The sequence below is a fragment of the Microcebus murinus genome, chromosome 3 (genome assembly GCF_040939455.1).
Source record: "Microcebus murinus isolate Inina chromosome 3, M.murinus_Inina_mat1.0, whole genome shotgun sequence".
NCBI classification, from domain to species: domain Eukaryota; kingdom Metazoa; phylum Chordata; class Mammalia; order Primates; family Cheirogaleidae; genus Microcebus; species Microcebus murinus.
This window is the reverse complement of record NC_134106.1, coordinates 95,207,515-95,223,299: the sequence shown is the minus strand read 5'-3', so window position 1 is coordinate 95,223,299 and position 15,785 is coordinate 95,207,515. Positions and strand designations below refer to the sequence as shown.

General features: G+C 34.6%; 1 pseudogene across 1 annotated transcript; it reads left to right on the top strand.

Moving 5' to 3' along the window:
* The first annotated feature begins 14,196 nt into the window (after nucleotides 1-14,196).
* LOC105856176 (single-stranded DNA-binding protein, mitochondrial pseudogene) lies at nucleotides 14,197-14,877 on the top strand (annotated as a pseudogene). Its single transcript, XR_001146991.3, has one exon. The product of XR_001146991.3 is annotated as a single-stranded DNA-binding protein, mitochondrial pseudogene (transcript).
* The last annotated feature ends 908 nt before the right edge of the window (nucleotides 14,878-15,785 follow it).

Genomic DNA, 15,785 nt, shown 5'->3' with positions numbered 1-15,785 from the left:
TGAGTATCACCATCTTTATGGAACATACTCTTGAGTTGTACATTCATATTTAACACTGTGTTAATCATAAGGGCTATTAATAAATATTTTGGTTCTATTGTTCTAAATATCCTGTGCTTCCCCACTGCCTCTGAAGCTAAGTGTGGTCATGGGACTGGTTTCCATCAATGAAACATAAGGGGAAGCTGCACTTCCAGGTAGAAGCTTTAAGATTCAGTGTGTGGCTTGTTATGTTTGTTTTCCTCCTGTCACGGTGAGGTGATTATTATAGCATGTGTCAAGATTGAGACTTTTTTAGCTAGATCCTTGGGTATCCATAATAACTACAGCAACCTGGCAGCCTGCATTAGGCACACGGAATGACAGAGAAATAAAATGTGGTCATGTTGAGTCACGCAGAGCATGGTGATTATTTGTTAGCATAGTATAACTCAACCTATCTTGACTAATATAAGTGCTCTTACTTTTGTGGTTTAATTTTAATTAACCTGATATATAGATATTCAGCTGGCAGCTCTTCATAGTATATTATATAGCTAGATGTCTTATTTATTGTGTTTATTTATTGGATTACAAATATTTTTTTGTATCTAGTTCCCATATTTTCATTTAGGCATTACTTGGCAGAAAGTAGTAACTGAAATGTGTTTTCCAAACAAATACTATTATAAATTAGTTACTCAATAAATGTTTATTGACTTTATGTTCTGAAAAAGTATAGCATTTAGACTTCTTTCTGAGCATTTGATGGCAATGAATGTATCATTTCTATCAGAAATAAAAAATTGGAAAATAAAACAATGTAAATTCCATAATTATTATTTAACTTTGTTATTTATGGCCTGAAAATTAAATCATTTTCCCAATCCCATAAACAAAACTAAAATAGAATACAATTTTAAATTTTATTTTGTCAAAATAGGGGCTTACAAAATATGTGGAGCCAGAAGAGAAATAGTACCAATAGCATTTAATTTTGCTTCTTTACCTGGATAAAGGTCAAATCCCTCTGGCATAAAAGTGAACTCACAGTCTAGTAAACCATCAGTGAAGTGGTTTCTCCCTGGTTTTGAGGGAAAACAATTTAATATGTTTCAAAGGCTGCTAATATTTATTACCATATAATACGTGGTTTCATTTTCTGTTAGTAAAGGTTTTTCCTCACATTTTTTAAAAAGTATTTTCCACTCATTTGTAACCCAGACACCCTACTTGCTCTTTTAATGAAAAATTTTACAAATATATCAGAGCTTTTTCAATTGGACTTTTCCATTTGTACTTATAACACACTGGAAAATATTCAGAAAAGACATCTGAGGGAAAAAAAGAATCAAAACTGAGTTGTGCAATTTCATAAAATTAAATTGACATTTTAGAGGGCAATCATTCTTGATCATTTAGAGGGCAATCATTCAATATTTGTTTACACTGAGTGCATTGTATAATTGGATATTGAGAATTTAAACGTCCTTAAAACTATAAAGCTGAACTTATAAATGGGTGTGGGTGGTAAGTTTTGGCTTTGACTTCTACTACCCTTTAGTTTTTTTATTTCCTGTTACTGAGAATTTTGGCTATTTTCATATAACTACACCTAGTTCTTTGTCCAACACGGGAAAAGATCAAATCATATCAGTGTAATACAATGACAAATAAATAGAAGTTATATTATTTGAGATCATGTAGGAAAAAAAGCATGAATTAAGGACCTGAATTTTTCAACCTCCACCTTTAATTTATGAAGATACAGCCTTTGCTCATTACGTTTTTGCATTACTTCAAGATATTTGCCATTCAGGAGGCACTTTAAAAATAATTATCAAGTGTTCCATGTGATATTTTCAATATCATTTTTGTCAGCAAAAAAATATAGCTTTCCCAAAGGAGATAACTGAGGATGGTTTAATAAAGGAAGTATATACAAAAGGGGAATAAGAGGTAGAGAATAGAACATGGGCTGGTGCAGTACCCCTGGGGCTGATGGCAAGACCTTTGTCAGAAGGAACAAGTGGCGAGAGTGGTTATAGAATCCATCAAGAGAATGGTATAGAGGGGATCAGTAAACAGAACATATGGCTTATGATGCAAGGACACACCCAACAGTGGTGACCTAGCAGGAAGGAAACTAGGGTAATACATTCCCTGACTTCATTCTCTTACTTCCGCTGATGCCTCCCTATGCTTCAGATTAGCCACATGCACCCCCAAGCCAGATAGCAGAAGGGAAACACACAGATGTATTCCATAAAGGTTGGTCCCCTGGAGTGTAGGGTAGGTTCAGTGGGCAAGCAGAATATATCAAATACATTCTCCTCCTTCCCTTCTGTAAATTCTCGTACTTTAGACAATCTAACCAATACCAAAGCCACTCAATACTTTTTCAACATAAAATATTCCTCAGCTAATTAATTGTGAATTGTTTATTGATGAGTTACTTGAACAAATCTAGGAATTTTAAGAAGAACAGATTATAATGCTATAGTTTTTTTTTCACTTAAGTATGTCATCACTAAGTAGGGAGCAAAGGTTTGCTAAAATTCCAAGATCATGCATAGTGGGCACTGCTGTTATTGACCTGCATCTATGAGAACAGAGAACAGAGTAAATGAATCTTCTTAAAGGATTTCATAAATAACTCTTTTAAAACATTAGATTCAATTTGCTCACTAAAAAATAAAAACAGGAAGTTATCCTACTGGGATGGTAAGATGGTGTCAAATTCCAATTGCATACAATTCAACTGTATGACAGGATATCGTAATTCAAAAAGACTAATAAAGCAGAACAGGCCTTATTAACTATATACCAAATGCCCCAATAACATCACCATATGCTAGCCTGAGAATCTGGCTTTTAGAATATTTTCCTGCTCATTTAGTAGGTGTGCCCTAATTTCCTTTCTTCTCTTCACTCTCACACGGGGATGGCTCCAGGCATTATTATTTCCTTCTGTAGTTATTTGGTGAGGTTCCTCATATTACTAACCAGAAAACCAGTATCCAGAGTAACAATCTCAAACTCAAGGATCCATTTCCATTACATATTTCTGCCCACTTGATCCTTTCAATACAATATTTTAATGACCAGTAAAGTGAAGCATGCTTATTCCCATATTTTTTTTTAATATGGAATAGGCTGTTATTTGTAGAGCTTACCTTTCATTTATTATTGTCTATGTCACTTACCTCTGTGCTAGGATCTCACAATAACTTTAGGAGTACTCTAGCAAATATAACCACTTCAGGTTAGAACTACTGGAAATGAGTAACACTTTGCAAAAATATCACCCAGAAATACCCTACTTGAATGACACTTCTCATTCTCCTTTGTCTAGGCTATTTTTGGGAATCAATTCAAACCTGCATTGGAAGGTGAGAGAAGTTTGGAGCTGGACATATTTGTACTTGAACCCTTTCTCATCCTCTTACTAGCAGTCTGAATTTGGAGCAGCTTTTCACATGTCGAGGATCTAATTTTACTATTTGTAGATTTTCTATAGGATAGCATAGTTCCCTTGGTGGGCTAGTATATTTGTATATATATGTATGGGAATAAACAGCAAGCCTCAGTCTTTGTCTAAAAATAGAGTATAATAATTCTTATTTCAGATTAATGGGGGGTTTAATAAACTCTTGGATATTGGTAAAAGAGTGTTGTAGGTATTGGAAGTACAATCCAAGCCCCATCTTTATTCACAAGATGATATAACTTTGTATAGTTCACTCCTTGGTAAAATAAGGAAAATAATAGTGACCACCAAAGTAATTTGTTGGCAGTCTTTAATGAGTTGTTTCAGTTTAAATATTTGGTACAGTGTCAGGGTAATAGCAAGCATGCAACATATTTACCAGTTTCCATCAGGGTCTTGGTAAATGTTGATTTTCTTTTGCAAAACCTTGTGTGCCCTCTTTAATAATCTTAGAGATCCATAGTAAATCGAGGCCTTTGAAGAAAAGGGAAGTGGTTGTTCACTCTTCTTCTTATTCCTCCACTTCTATTCCTTTGTGGCTCTCCACAGCCCCACTTAGCTGTCTCTTTTTCTCTCAAGGATTTGTATCTAGCAAGGAGCTGTAAAGGATGTATAGCAAAGGAAGGCTTAAAAGTGCCTTTTGGTGACAGCATGCATGCCACGGGGAGACAAGCTGCCAGGGAGATCTGAGCCAGCTGCCATGGGAAACACATACCTGCATAATCAGGCTACATGAAAGTCAAGAGCTTCCTTCCTGCTGCAGTGGGGGGCTGGGGCTGTGGGGAACTGCATTCAATCACAGCTGAAAAAAATGGGGCACAGGGAGAGGCTGAGGCGTTATTAACCCTAATTGTGATTGAGAACCATGGAAGAGTTCAATGATGTCTGAGGGGCACTGAAATGACCAGACCTGGAGCCTGCAAAGGATGGTTGAGAGAAAGCCTTATGCGAGCCAGTTTTTCTTTATCAAGGATGTCGTTTAAATAAAGGAAAAAAAACCTGATGATAAGGTCAATAATGATAGCTCGTAATCTCCTTATGCTACATAAAGATTTTCTAGCTAACCAGCAGGTCACAAAAAGCTCCCCAGTGAATTTTCTTGCTGAGAAATTTGTGGATCTGGATGTGTGTGTGTTTACACACCACGCACCACTGCAGCATGGTTTCTGTGTGCTTCTTTATTAGTCTTTATGTGCCACATAAATGTATACCTGTTTAAGAGTTTTCTCTTTCTCAAGAGAACACATAGAAGAAAAAACCCCATGAGGCTATTTAAAAGAGAAAAGGGTAAGAGATCAAAAGTCTGAGTTAAAATGAAAAAAAAAATACACAGCAAAACAACATAAAAAAGAAAGGATATATATATATCTCGAACTAAAGGGAAATGCAAGTTTTCATTTCTTTTACTGAGTAGCAACATAAATGCATTTATTCATAAGGCTAAAATGCGAATACAATTTTAATAACCAGTTCCTCCCCAGGAATAAATAGATTTATGTTATTTTTTTTTCCTTTTGAAAACAAACTTTGATGCTAGTTTATCAGCCATTTGAGGGATTTGGGGACTGATATTGGAAAAAAGGTTTTACTACAACAAAAAGTAACACTCCACAAGCTTTATTGGGAAGCTCTTCCACAGGTTTGCATGAGAGGTGAACTTCCTTAGAACACACTACTGACAAGAGGCTTGTGACAAGGGGACCACCATTCAGAAGTGAGGAGGCAAGGGGACTCCTGGGCGAGGGGTAATCCCAAAGGGGCTTGCATACCTAGGTGACACCACTTATCGTCTCAGTGGAAAGTCTCTGTGTCCAGGAGTTATAAAGGGCAGCTTGGGAGTCTTATAACTACAAGACTGTATCTTGTCAATAGCCAGTAGATGGGAGGTGAGATTTCACAGGGCATGTAAAGCATGCAAGCTCAAAATGTCAAAAAATCTTTCTATTTGGATCATTTCTTAAATTACTATGTATGTAAAAAATTTGAATTTGGCACCAATGGGTTTTTGAACCAGTAAGTCTTGAACTCCAATGAAAAAGCAGCCAGAGCCCAACACACTGAGGCCATTTTTCATTCAAGTATATAACATAGTCACACCATCTCATGTACCTATCACTGTTGCCATTATTATGCCATAGCCTCTCCACAGTGTCATTCTCTGAGGAACTTCACCTCTCATGAAATCCTGTCCAGGAGCTTCCCAAATATGAAGGTGTGTCCTAGAATATGCCTCAAATGGGATTGCCAGCCTGTACTCCACCTGGAACCTGGAAACCGTGCATATACAAGCATTGAGGAACAAGGTTGATTGAAGAGCTAAACTACATGGTCAAGATCCTGTGGTTCCCTCAAGCCCATTCTTCCTGACTTTGACCACCAATAACTGATAATAAAGCCATCAAGAGTATGAGAGAGTGATTGGATGAAATGAATACATATATTTGAATACCGTATAAATGGAGTGCTTCCATCATCCTGAGCTCAAACATAATAAGTCAGACCTGAAGGAAAATGGAGTATTTATTTTCAGTACAATAGAATTGAATGTGTGAACACAATATAGATGCCATTTGTATGCAAGGCACTCTACCAGGAAGCAAAGATGAGTCTTGTAAACTAATATGGGGGATGAGACCTGTGCACAATGGCCTTACTAAAACAGATGGATTTAGATATGTGAAATAAGAGTGAAGTCCACAGAATGTTACTTGATTCAGTGAAGGTGCAATCATCTGGTATAGAAAAGCTCCCCAAAGGAGGAGGCATCTGAATAGTGCTATACAGGACATATAGCATATTTGAAGTGAATATAGGTGAAGATGTGGCATTCTTGGTGGAGTACTTGCATCAGCAAAGATATGGAAGTATGAAGGTAACCTCAGAAAACAAAAGATAATAGAATCTGCTTGAATTTTAGGGCATGTTTAGGAGAATAGTTTGTAATAGTTCTGGAAAGCCAGCATTTGCTAGGTGGTAAGCTGTGTTTTCATTTTCCTACCTCCACAAATAAAGAACTGCTAGGAATTGCTTCTTAGGGTCCAATTTTGTTCTAACTCAGCTTAGTAAAGTCATTAATCCTATTATTAAATGTGCATATATGTGTAAAAAAAGTGAGTATCCAATGCATATTAATTTCTCTACAGATAATATGTGATACTGTATCTCTTTTCCCAATACCATAAAGTAATGTCATAATTTATATGCTTCGGATACATTACATAAAATTATTCAAGAACATGCTCAATATTGTTTTTAGAATTCTATTTAGTCCATGGTTTTAATACAGTAACAAACAAGTCTTCACTTCCCTCTATTCTATGGTTACTATAAGTTTAAATAAGAAACATTTACTTAAGCATTATCCATGCATTCACTGTACAATAGATATTCCTGGAAGTTCCACAATGTGCTTGGTTCAGAGTTAAATATAATAGAGACACAAAGATGTATTAGGCAAAGACCTACCTCAAGGACTTCAGAGGTAGGTTTGATATAAGCATGGAATCAATTATTCATTTATTCATTCACAAAATACATTTTGAGCAAATACTTTGTTTCGGGTACTGTTCTAGTTTCTGGGACACCAGGTAGTGATTGATATAAGCTATAAACAAACTTAAAGTACAAGAGATTGTCAGACACTGTTTTAGCTAAGATTACGGGAGATAATTTAGAGTTGGCAAAGACCATAGAGCTTATAGCAAGGAATAACTATTTAGTTATAACAAAGTGGGCACCCGAAGTACTCACATGGTCTGTCTCTGTCTCAGAGGGATTACTGACTAAACTGGGATTAGGACCAGTGTCTTTCAAAACAAGGTGGTCTTGGTACTTACTATAATAAATGCTCATGGCAACACAGATGGAAGGAAAGGATACAATGGAAAGCAGAAGCTTGATGGCAAGTCCAGAGCAGGTTCAGGAAGATTCTGATTTGTGTGGTGCATAGGGTTCCTATGTGAGATCAGTGCAGCAGGCTTGAAAATATGAGTGAGGAAGAGATTGTGGAGCTAAGTAATGCTGAGCTAGGCAGCGTGTCTTCAATTTCCTAGGCAACAGGGAGCCATCGCTTGAATATGTAGTCAACTCTCACTACAAAATGAAAATTGAAAATCTCCATATTCTTCTCATTCATTATTTAATTCTCTCAATCTTTATGGGACACCTGTTATGTGACAGGCACTTTTATAAAAACTGTCCACAAGAGACATTCAGCCTAGTGGAGCAACATATGCAAGAATCCATTATGCCTATTGAACGTGACAGTGCTGTGATCCCTTCCTGCTCCTGTCCTTCTCTCCACCTCTCTCTTCCTACTATCAGGGAAGTATGCAAGAGTGCCCATCGGAACACAGAAGAGGAGTACCTAATCCAGTTTGGGGGGAAGGATCAGGAAACTTCTTCAACTGATAGTAATGCAGTACTACTCAGCCATAAGAAGAAATGAATTAGTGTCTTTTGTAGCAATTTGGATGGAACTGGAGAACATTATACTAAGTAAAGTATCTCAAGAATGGAAAAAACAAACACCACATGTACTCTCTAATAATTTGGAATGAATTGATGGGGACACGTGGGCACAGAAAGAAGAGAACACGAACTGTTGGAAATCAAGAAGAGAATGGAGAATGGAGAGAGGAAGGGAGGAGTAAAATCCTTCCTTACAGGTAAAATGAACATTATTCAGATAACGGGCACACTTATAGCCCTGACTAAAGTAATATACAAAGTACAAAGTAATGTAATGTAATGTACATTACATTAACAAACATGTAATGTTTGTTACATGGATAGACTAAAGCTATCCATGTAACAAAAACATTTGTACCCTCTTAATATTTTGAAATCTAAAAAATTATAAAAAGAAAAAATGCAAGGTAACTCTTGATTGATGACTAAAAGCTTTCCAAGAAAATAAGTGGCTAAAATAGGAAACAAGTTGCTATTAGAATTCACTCCTTAAAAAATGATTTTGGTATATGACCTAGGGTCAATGCAACTTCATTCTACAATGTCTGTGATCCTGAATGCTAGTAATGGTGGTTCTGAAATATTTCAATAAGTTTCTCCCTGCCTGAAGTAATATCTCTTCACTCTCAAACCAAATCTGATTAACTAATACTTATCCTGCAATATCTAATTAAGCATTTTCTCCTTTAAAGCCTATCTAAGAAGAATTAACTGTGGTTCTTTACCAAACCTGTGTAGATCATTGGGTATCACACAAACGTAACAGTGATCGACACATCACTATTCTGGTATGTCTGTATGTGCCTCTGTTCACTATCAACTTTGGACAAACTGGGGTTCAAGACCTCCTTGTTTAAAAATGTGTCACCATGGTATCACACAGGAACCTCAACAGAGTAAATGGAGTAAATGAATGAAAGAATCCTGCATTGGGGAAATGCAAATCAAAACCACAATAAGATGTTACTTAACTCCAATGAGGATGGCTTTTATCAAAAAGTCCCCAAACAACAAATGTCAATGTGGATGCAGAGACATGGGAACACTCATATACCACTTGTGGAACTGCAAACTAGAACAACCACTGTAGAAAGTAATATGGAGATACCTCAAAGAACTAAAAGTAGAACTACCATTTGATCCAGCAATCCCATTACTAGGCATCTACCCAAAGGAAAAAAAGATATTCTATAAAAAAGGCATCTGCACTAGAATGTTTATAGAAGCACAGTTCATAATTGCAGAGATGTGGAAACAACCCAAGTGTCCATCAATGCATGAGTGGACCAGTAAACTGTGACATATGTATACCATGGAGTACTACTCCGTCACAAAAAATAATGGTAAACTAACGCTTCTTGTATTATCCTGGATGGAGCTAAAGCCTATTCTCCTAAGTGAAATAACACAAGAATGGAAAAAGAATGGCACCACATATACTCACCATCTAATTGGTAGTCATTGATCAACACGTACATGCACATATGGAAGTAACATACATAGGGTGTCGGGCAAATGGGAGGGGGTAGGAGGGGATAGGTATATTCATACCTAATGGGTGCGGTGCTTACTGTGTGGTGAATGGGCATAATTATAGTCCTGACTTGAGCAGGGCAAAGGCAACATATATAACCTAAACGTTTATACCCAAGTAATATTCTGAAATTAAAAAATAAAATGCAATATTAAAAACCAAAAATAAATGAATCCAATGGTGAACAAAACAGCACATATTATAATGATAATTAATGTTAAACTTCAATTTATGTCTTCTGCTCTTGGCAAGCATAGTAATATGCTTCATGATGAAGCAGTCAGGACATTTAAGTAATTATTTATTATGTCACCAAAAATTGTATTCGAGAACTACGTTTTGGAGGAGACATTCAATGTGGGCTTGTTAGAGATTTGATATATTAGGAAAATTCAGAAGTGTATATGTTATAGGGAATAGGATTGAGGGTAAAACCTGTAACTGTGAACAGCTCTGAATTAACAAACAATTTATAAATTACAGAGAGATAAGAAAAAAAGAATCCTGAGACACCCCCAGAAAAGCCATTGAAGCATTTCAATATATTTCTTTAACAAACCATAAGCCATGAGCCACATTTTATGGTCTCAATTACTGATAATGTTCAATTATAGACACTATGCCTGGCATAGAAAAAAATGCACAAAAATATTTCCCTAATGATATTGATTCAGTAAAACAGATATCTCTCATTTTGACAAGTATTCAGGGAAAATGAATCTGTTTGCTATAAATAACCTAACTATAAAAAATTTACAATGTTCAAAAAATAAATATTCACAAAATTCTATCACTTGAGTTAAATACCCACTTCATTTATTTCTTTTTCCCCAATTATGTTGCATTTAAGTCTTAGTGTTTTTCTTTTGTACTTTCACTGATTCGTCTCAACCGACCCTAATGCTTTCTCATTCTCCATTCTCTTGTTAGGTTATTTTGTTTGCTGTTTCTAATCTAATCATAAATCAGTAAGCATAGGTTCTAAGTCATAGTCCTCTCAAGGTATTTTAGACATTGGACAAATGCAATTGAAGATAGATTCAAGAAAGTATTTCTACAATGAACTATTGCAGGATGGTAATTGCAGACATAGCAATTTGGACTGAACTATAGGTGTAGCAGAGCCATTGCAAGTATAGCTACTGTGCTAGACCAATGCTAATGAATGAATTTGAAGAAAACTTTCAGTATTAGAGTCTTTGTTTAAATTAGTTCTAGAAACAGGAAGTACCACTAAGGAGAATCTGAAACTATTGTGTGCTAGACAATGCAATTAAATACTTTAAAACTTAATACTATTGTCTTTATTCTAAACATAAGAAAATTGAAGTTCATAGATAATTAAGGAATTTGTCCAAGAGTACAGGAAGGCAAGGCAAAGTATAAACCTGGACTTAAACTTACCCTTGTATTATTTTATGTACAAGTACTATTCCTATTGCTCTGTATTGGCAGCACACATCCCTGAGCAGAATAGTTTGGAAACTTTTGGATTTATCTGAACCATAGTAAACAATTCCAAAATAAATTAACACCAGTGCCTGAAAAAAAATTAACCACCAAAATTTGGGATTTTTGTTGTTGTTGTTGCTGTTCCAATTCTGATGAAAAGTCTGAAAGAAAACTTATCTAACTAGAGTCTGAAAACACAGGATCTTGCTCCAAATATGTATTAATACTTTTATGATTTGTGCAAAGTACCTTACCTCTCTGAACTTTGATTTTCTTATTTTAAAAATATTGGTAATAATATCTTTCATGACTACGTCTTGGGGTCACAGTCATCAATGAAAATAATACCTTACAAACTATAAACCAAAATCTCATACTTCTTTGAAAGATTTGTTTGTAAAACCTTCACTATGCACAATGAACTATGCATCGTTTCTTGGAAAATACAGATTTCGTTTCCTTACTCTTGGAGCCTGCTGTTAACAGGTAGACTATAATATAAAGGGACTTTCATTTAGATGTGTCCACTTTACAGCTTATGTACTTATTGACTATGTAACCTTAGTATATCTGAAATATTATAGTCCCTTTTTTCTGATTACCGCTATAGATATATTACCCTTATGGTGAAATGTTAAACACAGAGAAGGTACTCAGGAAAGTTTATTTTGACTCAGCAGTTTAACTGTATTTGACTGTCGGGTTACTTTGACTCAGAACCTTAGTCAGTCACTGAAGCACCCTGTTTTGGGTAGAATTACCAGATTTTCCACTGAACTGAGAGGACTTTTATTATCTCTATTTTCTATTAAAATAACTATTGATTGAAAAAATAAAATTTTAGCTTTGTTATTTAAGATGGAGCAATGAGTCCTTCTCTGAACTTCAATATTCCTTACACATTGTTTTTAGAAAGTTTTTTTTTTTTAGAAATAAATAAATAATTTTTTTTAGAAATAAATTTTTTAGCTAAAATATAGCTAAAGCCAGATTATTTTTTCTTTGTTGTGGGTCTCATTTTAAAATGTGATAACATATTAAAAGTTATAATATTACATCGCCATTATTAACTAAAATGATTTTGTCCAACTGTGCAACAGACTATTTGCATTATATTAAGTATATACTGAGTTTCAATCAAATCAAACTTACTTTATTCTTTTTAATTGGATTTGAGCTACTTTTGCCATATCCTGCATTTGAAGAATTAATTTATTTAACCTAAAAGTATTTTTATCAATTATTCTCCTTTTCTCTAGTTAGCAAATAGGTATTAGTTCAGCTTGGTGAGATATTTTCATATTTTGATTCTATTTCCCAGTATTTTAGTTTTAGCTTTTCATTCTACCTGTATTATTCACAAGTTTGTCCATCCTATATATGTTAGTAAGTTGTACATACATTTTTGAAAGCCTCACAGGTAAGTAAAAATCCTATAACCTCTATAAACTCTTCCAGGAATTAACAATAAACAGAAAACTAAACAGTAAACACACATGTTTTTCTTGTTGATATTGGAAAAACAGTTATGCTATGTATTAATTAGGGATATCAATGGTAGATTCAACAGTCAATAAGAATGTGCAGAATTTACAAACTATGGTAATTCATTCAATTGGTTATTTTAATAGTCAGTGCAGATAGTTCATGCTCAATATCTGCCATGTACTTGGTACAAATAACATTTGTGGTGAAATAATTCAAATAAGCATCTGATCAGGCAATTCTGATCAGAATTATCAAATAGACAAGTTTGTCTCATATTTTATTTATTGACTCAAAAAGAGCCCTGGAAAATATTACGTGTCCTTGTGAGAGGCACACAATTTCTTTGGACCTTAGTTTATATTATTTTTAATCAAAGGGAGGAAATTTCAAATTGATCACTTCTAACTCTAAAATGCTACAGCTCTGTACTTATAATCAACATACCTCTATTAACCACCTACCAAGTGTTAAATTACATAATCTTATTTGAGGCTAGAAATAGGAAATGGATGCATGTGCACTTATAGCTAGATAGATCATATTTCATTATTTTTATAAATCAAATTTATTTGTCTTAAACTACATTTTCTGGTTGGCAGGTTGTCCAGTTTAATCATTTATGGTCAGAGCAACTTCCTCTATTTTACCATGGAATTTTACAAGATACATATCACTTACCAGTTCAAAGATTAAGAAAGAATCTCTGGTTTTCACTACCATTGATTCATCAAAGCTTTATAGCCTATTCGGTAGGGAGATAATTCTGCTGCATCAACCCACTCTAGACCAAGCTAGATCCAATGCACACAACTAAGGATTCAGTCTCAAAGTAGCCATGCAGCCATCCCCAGATGAAATTCTATGACTTTGGGGTGTTGATATCACTGGAGAACATGTGATTATCATAAGAATCTTATTACTTCTGAGTCTTTCTAGTGTCAGGGAATGAGAACCTTTCCTGCTGAGTTTAAGACATGCTCATCTCACCTGGCTTCCCCAGCTCCCAGCCTCATTCATCTTCATCATATCTGACCTAAAGCAGGGCCAGGGCCTTATCTTCCAGGGCCGTATCTTCTAAAACCTAAAATCCTTGCTACACACACAAAACCATCCTCATTCAAAACACATATGTAAACAAAAAGCAAAGAATTCACAGCATGGAAAAACATGATATCCTAGTGAATCTTTTTCTAAAAGAGGAGAGGAAGAAAAATGCATTTTAATATATGTGCTATGTAATCTACAGCAGAAAGGAAAACAGAATTTTATGTCTTAATACTTTAAATTGTTTTATAAAATAATGCAATTTTCACTACAGAAAGATTTCCATAGCAACCTTATCTCCATGCGATTGTTTTCTTTCTAAGTTTTCATTTCTAGACAACCATAGTTCTATTAGCTATGTATGTATGTTGACTCAAAATGTTCAATAATTACAGAAATAATAATAATTGTTTAACCCTGCTTTTGTGCCAGAAATGTTGCTGAATAGTTTATAAAATATTATGCTAACTAATGGAGATTTCATGTTTTCATATTAAACCTCACACATTTCTTCAAGCATATATCCATGATTATAAAAATATCTTATGACATGTTTTTTTTTTCATTTTTTTATAAAACAGTATTTTATGGACCTCTTTCAATGTCTTTGCACACACATCAACTTCATTTTTCTTAAGATGACAATATTTTACAGTGCAGTTATCCCTTTGTCTGCATATGGATATTTAATTTGGTACAATATTTTACTATTACATTTATAGTACAGCAGCCCCTGTCAGGCTAGAGTGTCAGGAGAAGGGAGGAAGGAGGAAAGGAAAGGTTCTAGTCGTGTTTGTGCGCTTGCGTGGGTCGGACGTGGTTCTGTGAAGAGTGTAAAGATTAGAGTAAGAAAAGAGAAGCCATGTTTCGAAGACCTTTATTGCAGGTACTTCATCAGTTTGTAAGACATGAGTCTGAAATAGCTAGCAGTTTGGTTCTTGAAAGATCCCTGAATCGTGTTCAGTTACTTGGGCGAGTGGGTCAGGATCCTGTCATGAGACAGGTGGAAGGAAAAAATCCAGTCACGATATTTTCTCTAGCAACAAATGAACTGTGGCGATCAGGGGACAATGAAGAATACCAAATGGGTGATGTCAGTCAAAAGACAACATGGCACAGGATATCAGTATTCCGGCCAGGCCTCAGAGATGTGGCATATCAGTATGTTAAAAAGGGGGCTCGAATTTATGTGGAAGGGAAAGTAGACTATGGTGAATACATGGATAAAAATAATGTGAGGCAACAAGCAACAACGATCATAGCTGATAACATTATATTTCTGAGTGACCAGACCAAAGAGAAGGCGTAGAATGGACGATTCTTCTTTGGCCATTGTTTGGTACAGTCTCAATTCCAATCATGTATAGTCTTTGTAGTTTCTAAAGATAAGAATTAAAATACTCCTTTATATAAAAAAAAATATATATATATATATATATATATAGTACAGCAATAGGTATCCTTTTACATACCTGGCTATAGACTTCTGTTAGTATCTCAGTAAGATTGATTCCTAACGATGAAATAAATAGATAAAAGAGTAGATACATCTTAAAATTTCTCAGGCATTTCCCAAATGCTATCCCCAAATGTTCTAATTATACATCCAGCAATAGTACATGAGACTTATCCTTCCCTTCAGCTCCTCAAAAACACTGGCTATTCTAATCTTTCTAATTTTTTCAGTTTTGCATGTGAAAGATCATAGATTTGATTTTATTTAATCACTAGTGAAGTTTAGCATTTTTAATATGTTTGTTATGTATCCATATTCCTTTTTTTAAATTGCTTTTATATATCCTTTGCCCAATTTTTATTGATGTGTCTTATTTTATATTATTTTCTGTATTTTGTATATTAGGTGAAAGCACTAACATTTTCCCATTTTATAGAAGAATAAATTGCTATTTAAAAAAATTAGGTACCTTGTCCTAGTGTCATATACACAATTTTCATCTCGTCTCTTTGCTTGACTTTGAAGCTATACTATTAAGAACTATACTAAATTATTTTCATAGCTTCCTGTCCAGTATTTACACTTCTCTCATAAAAATATGTTTCCCCTAAATCTTGTTTAAACAGAAATCATATCCAAACAGCAGAAACTTGTAGACATATAGACACTTCACTTATGAATAATTATATAGAAAAATAAAGTAACAGAGGTCGTTTCTTTATTAAAACTAACCATTATGTTGATGACCAAAAGTTGACCAATAATTTTAAAGTAAATGTACTTAGCCATAAATGTTCTATTTTTCTCCTTTGACCTATGATATAGTTGCTATGGAAATGAAATTCTGTTCCTTTACTGTATTATATATGTTG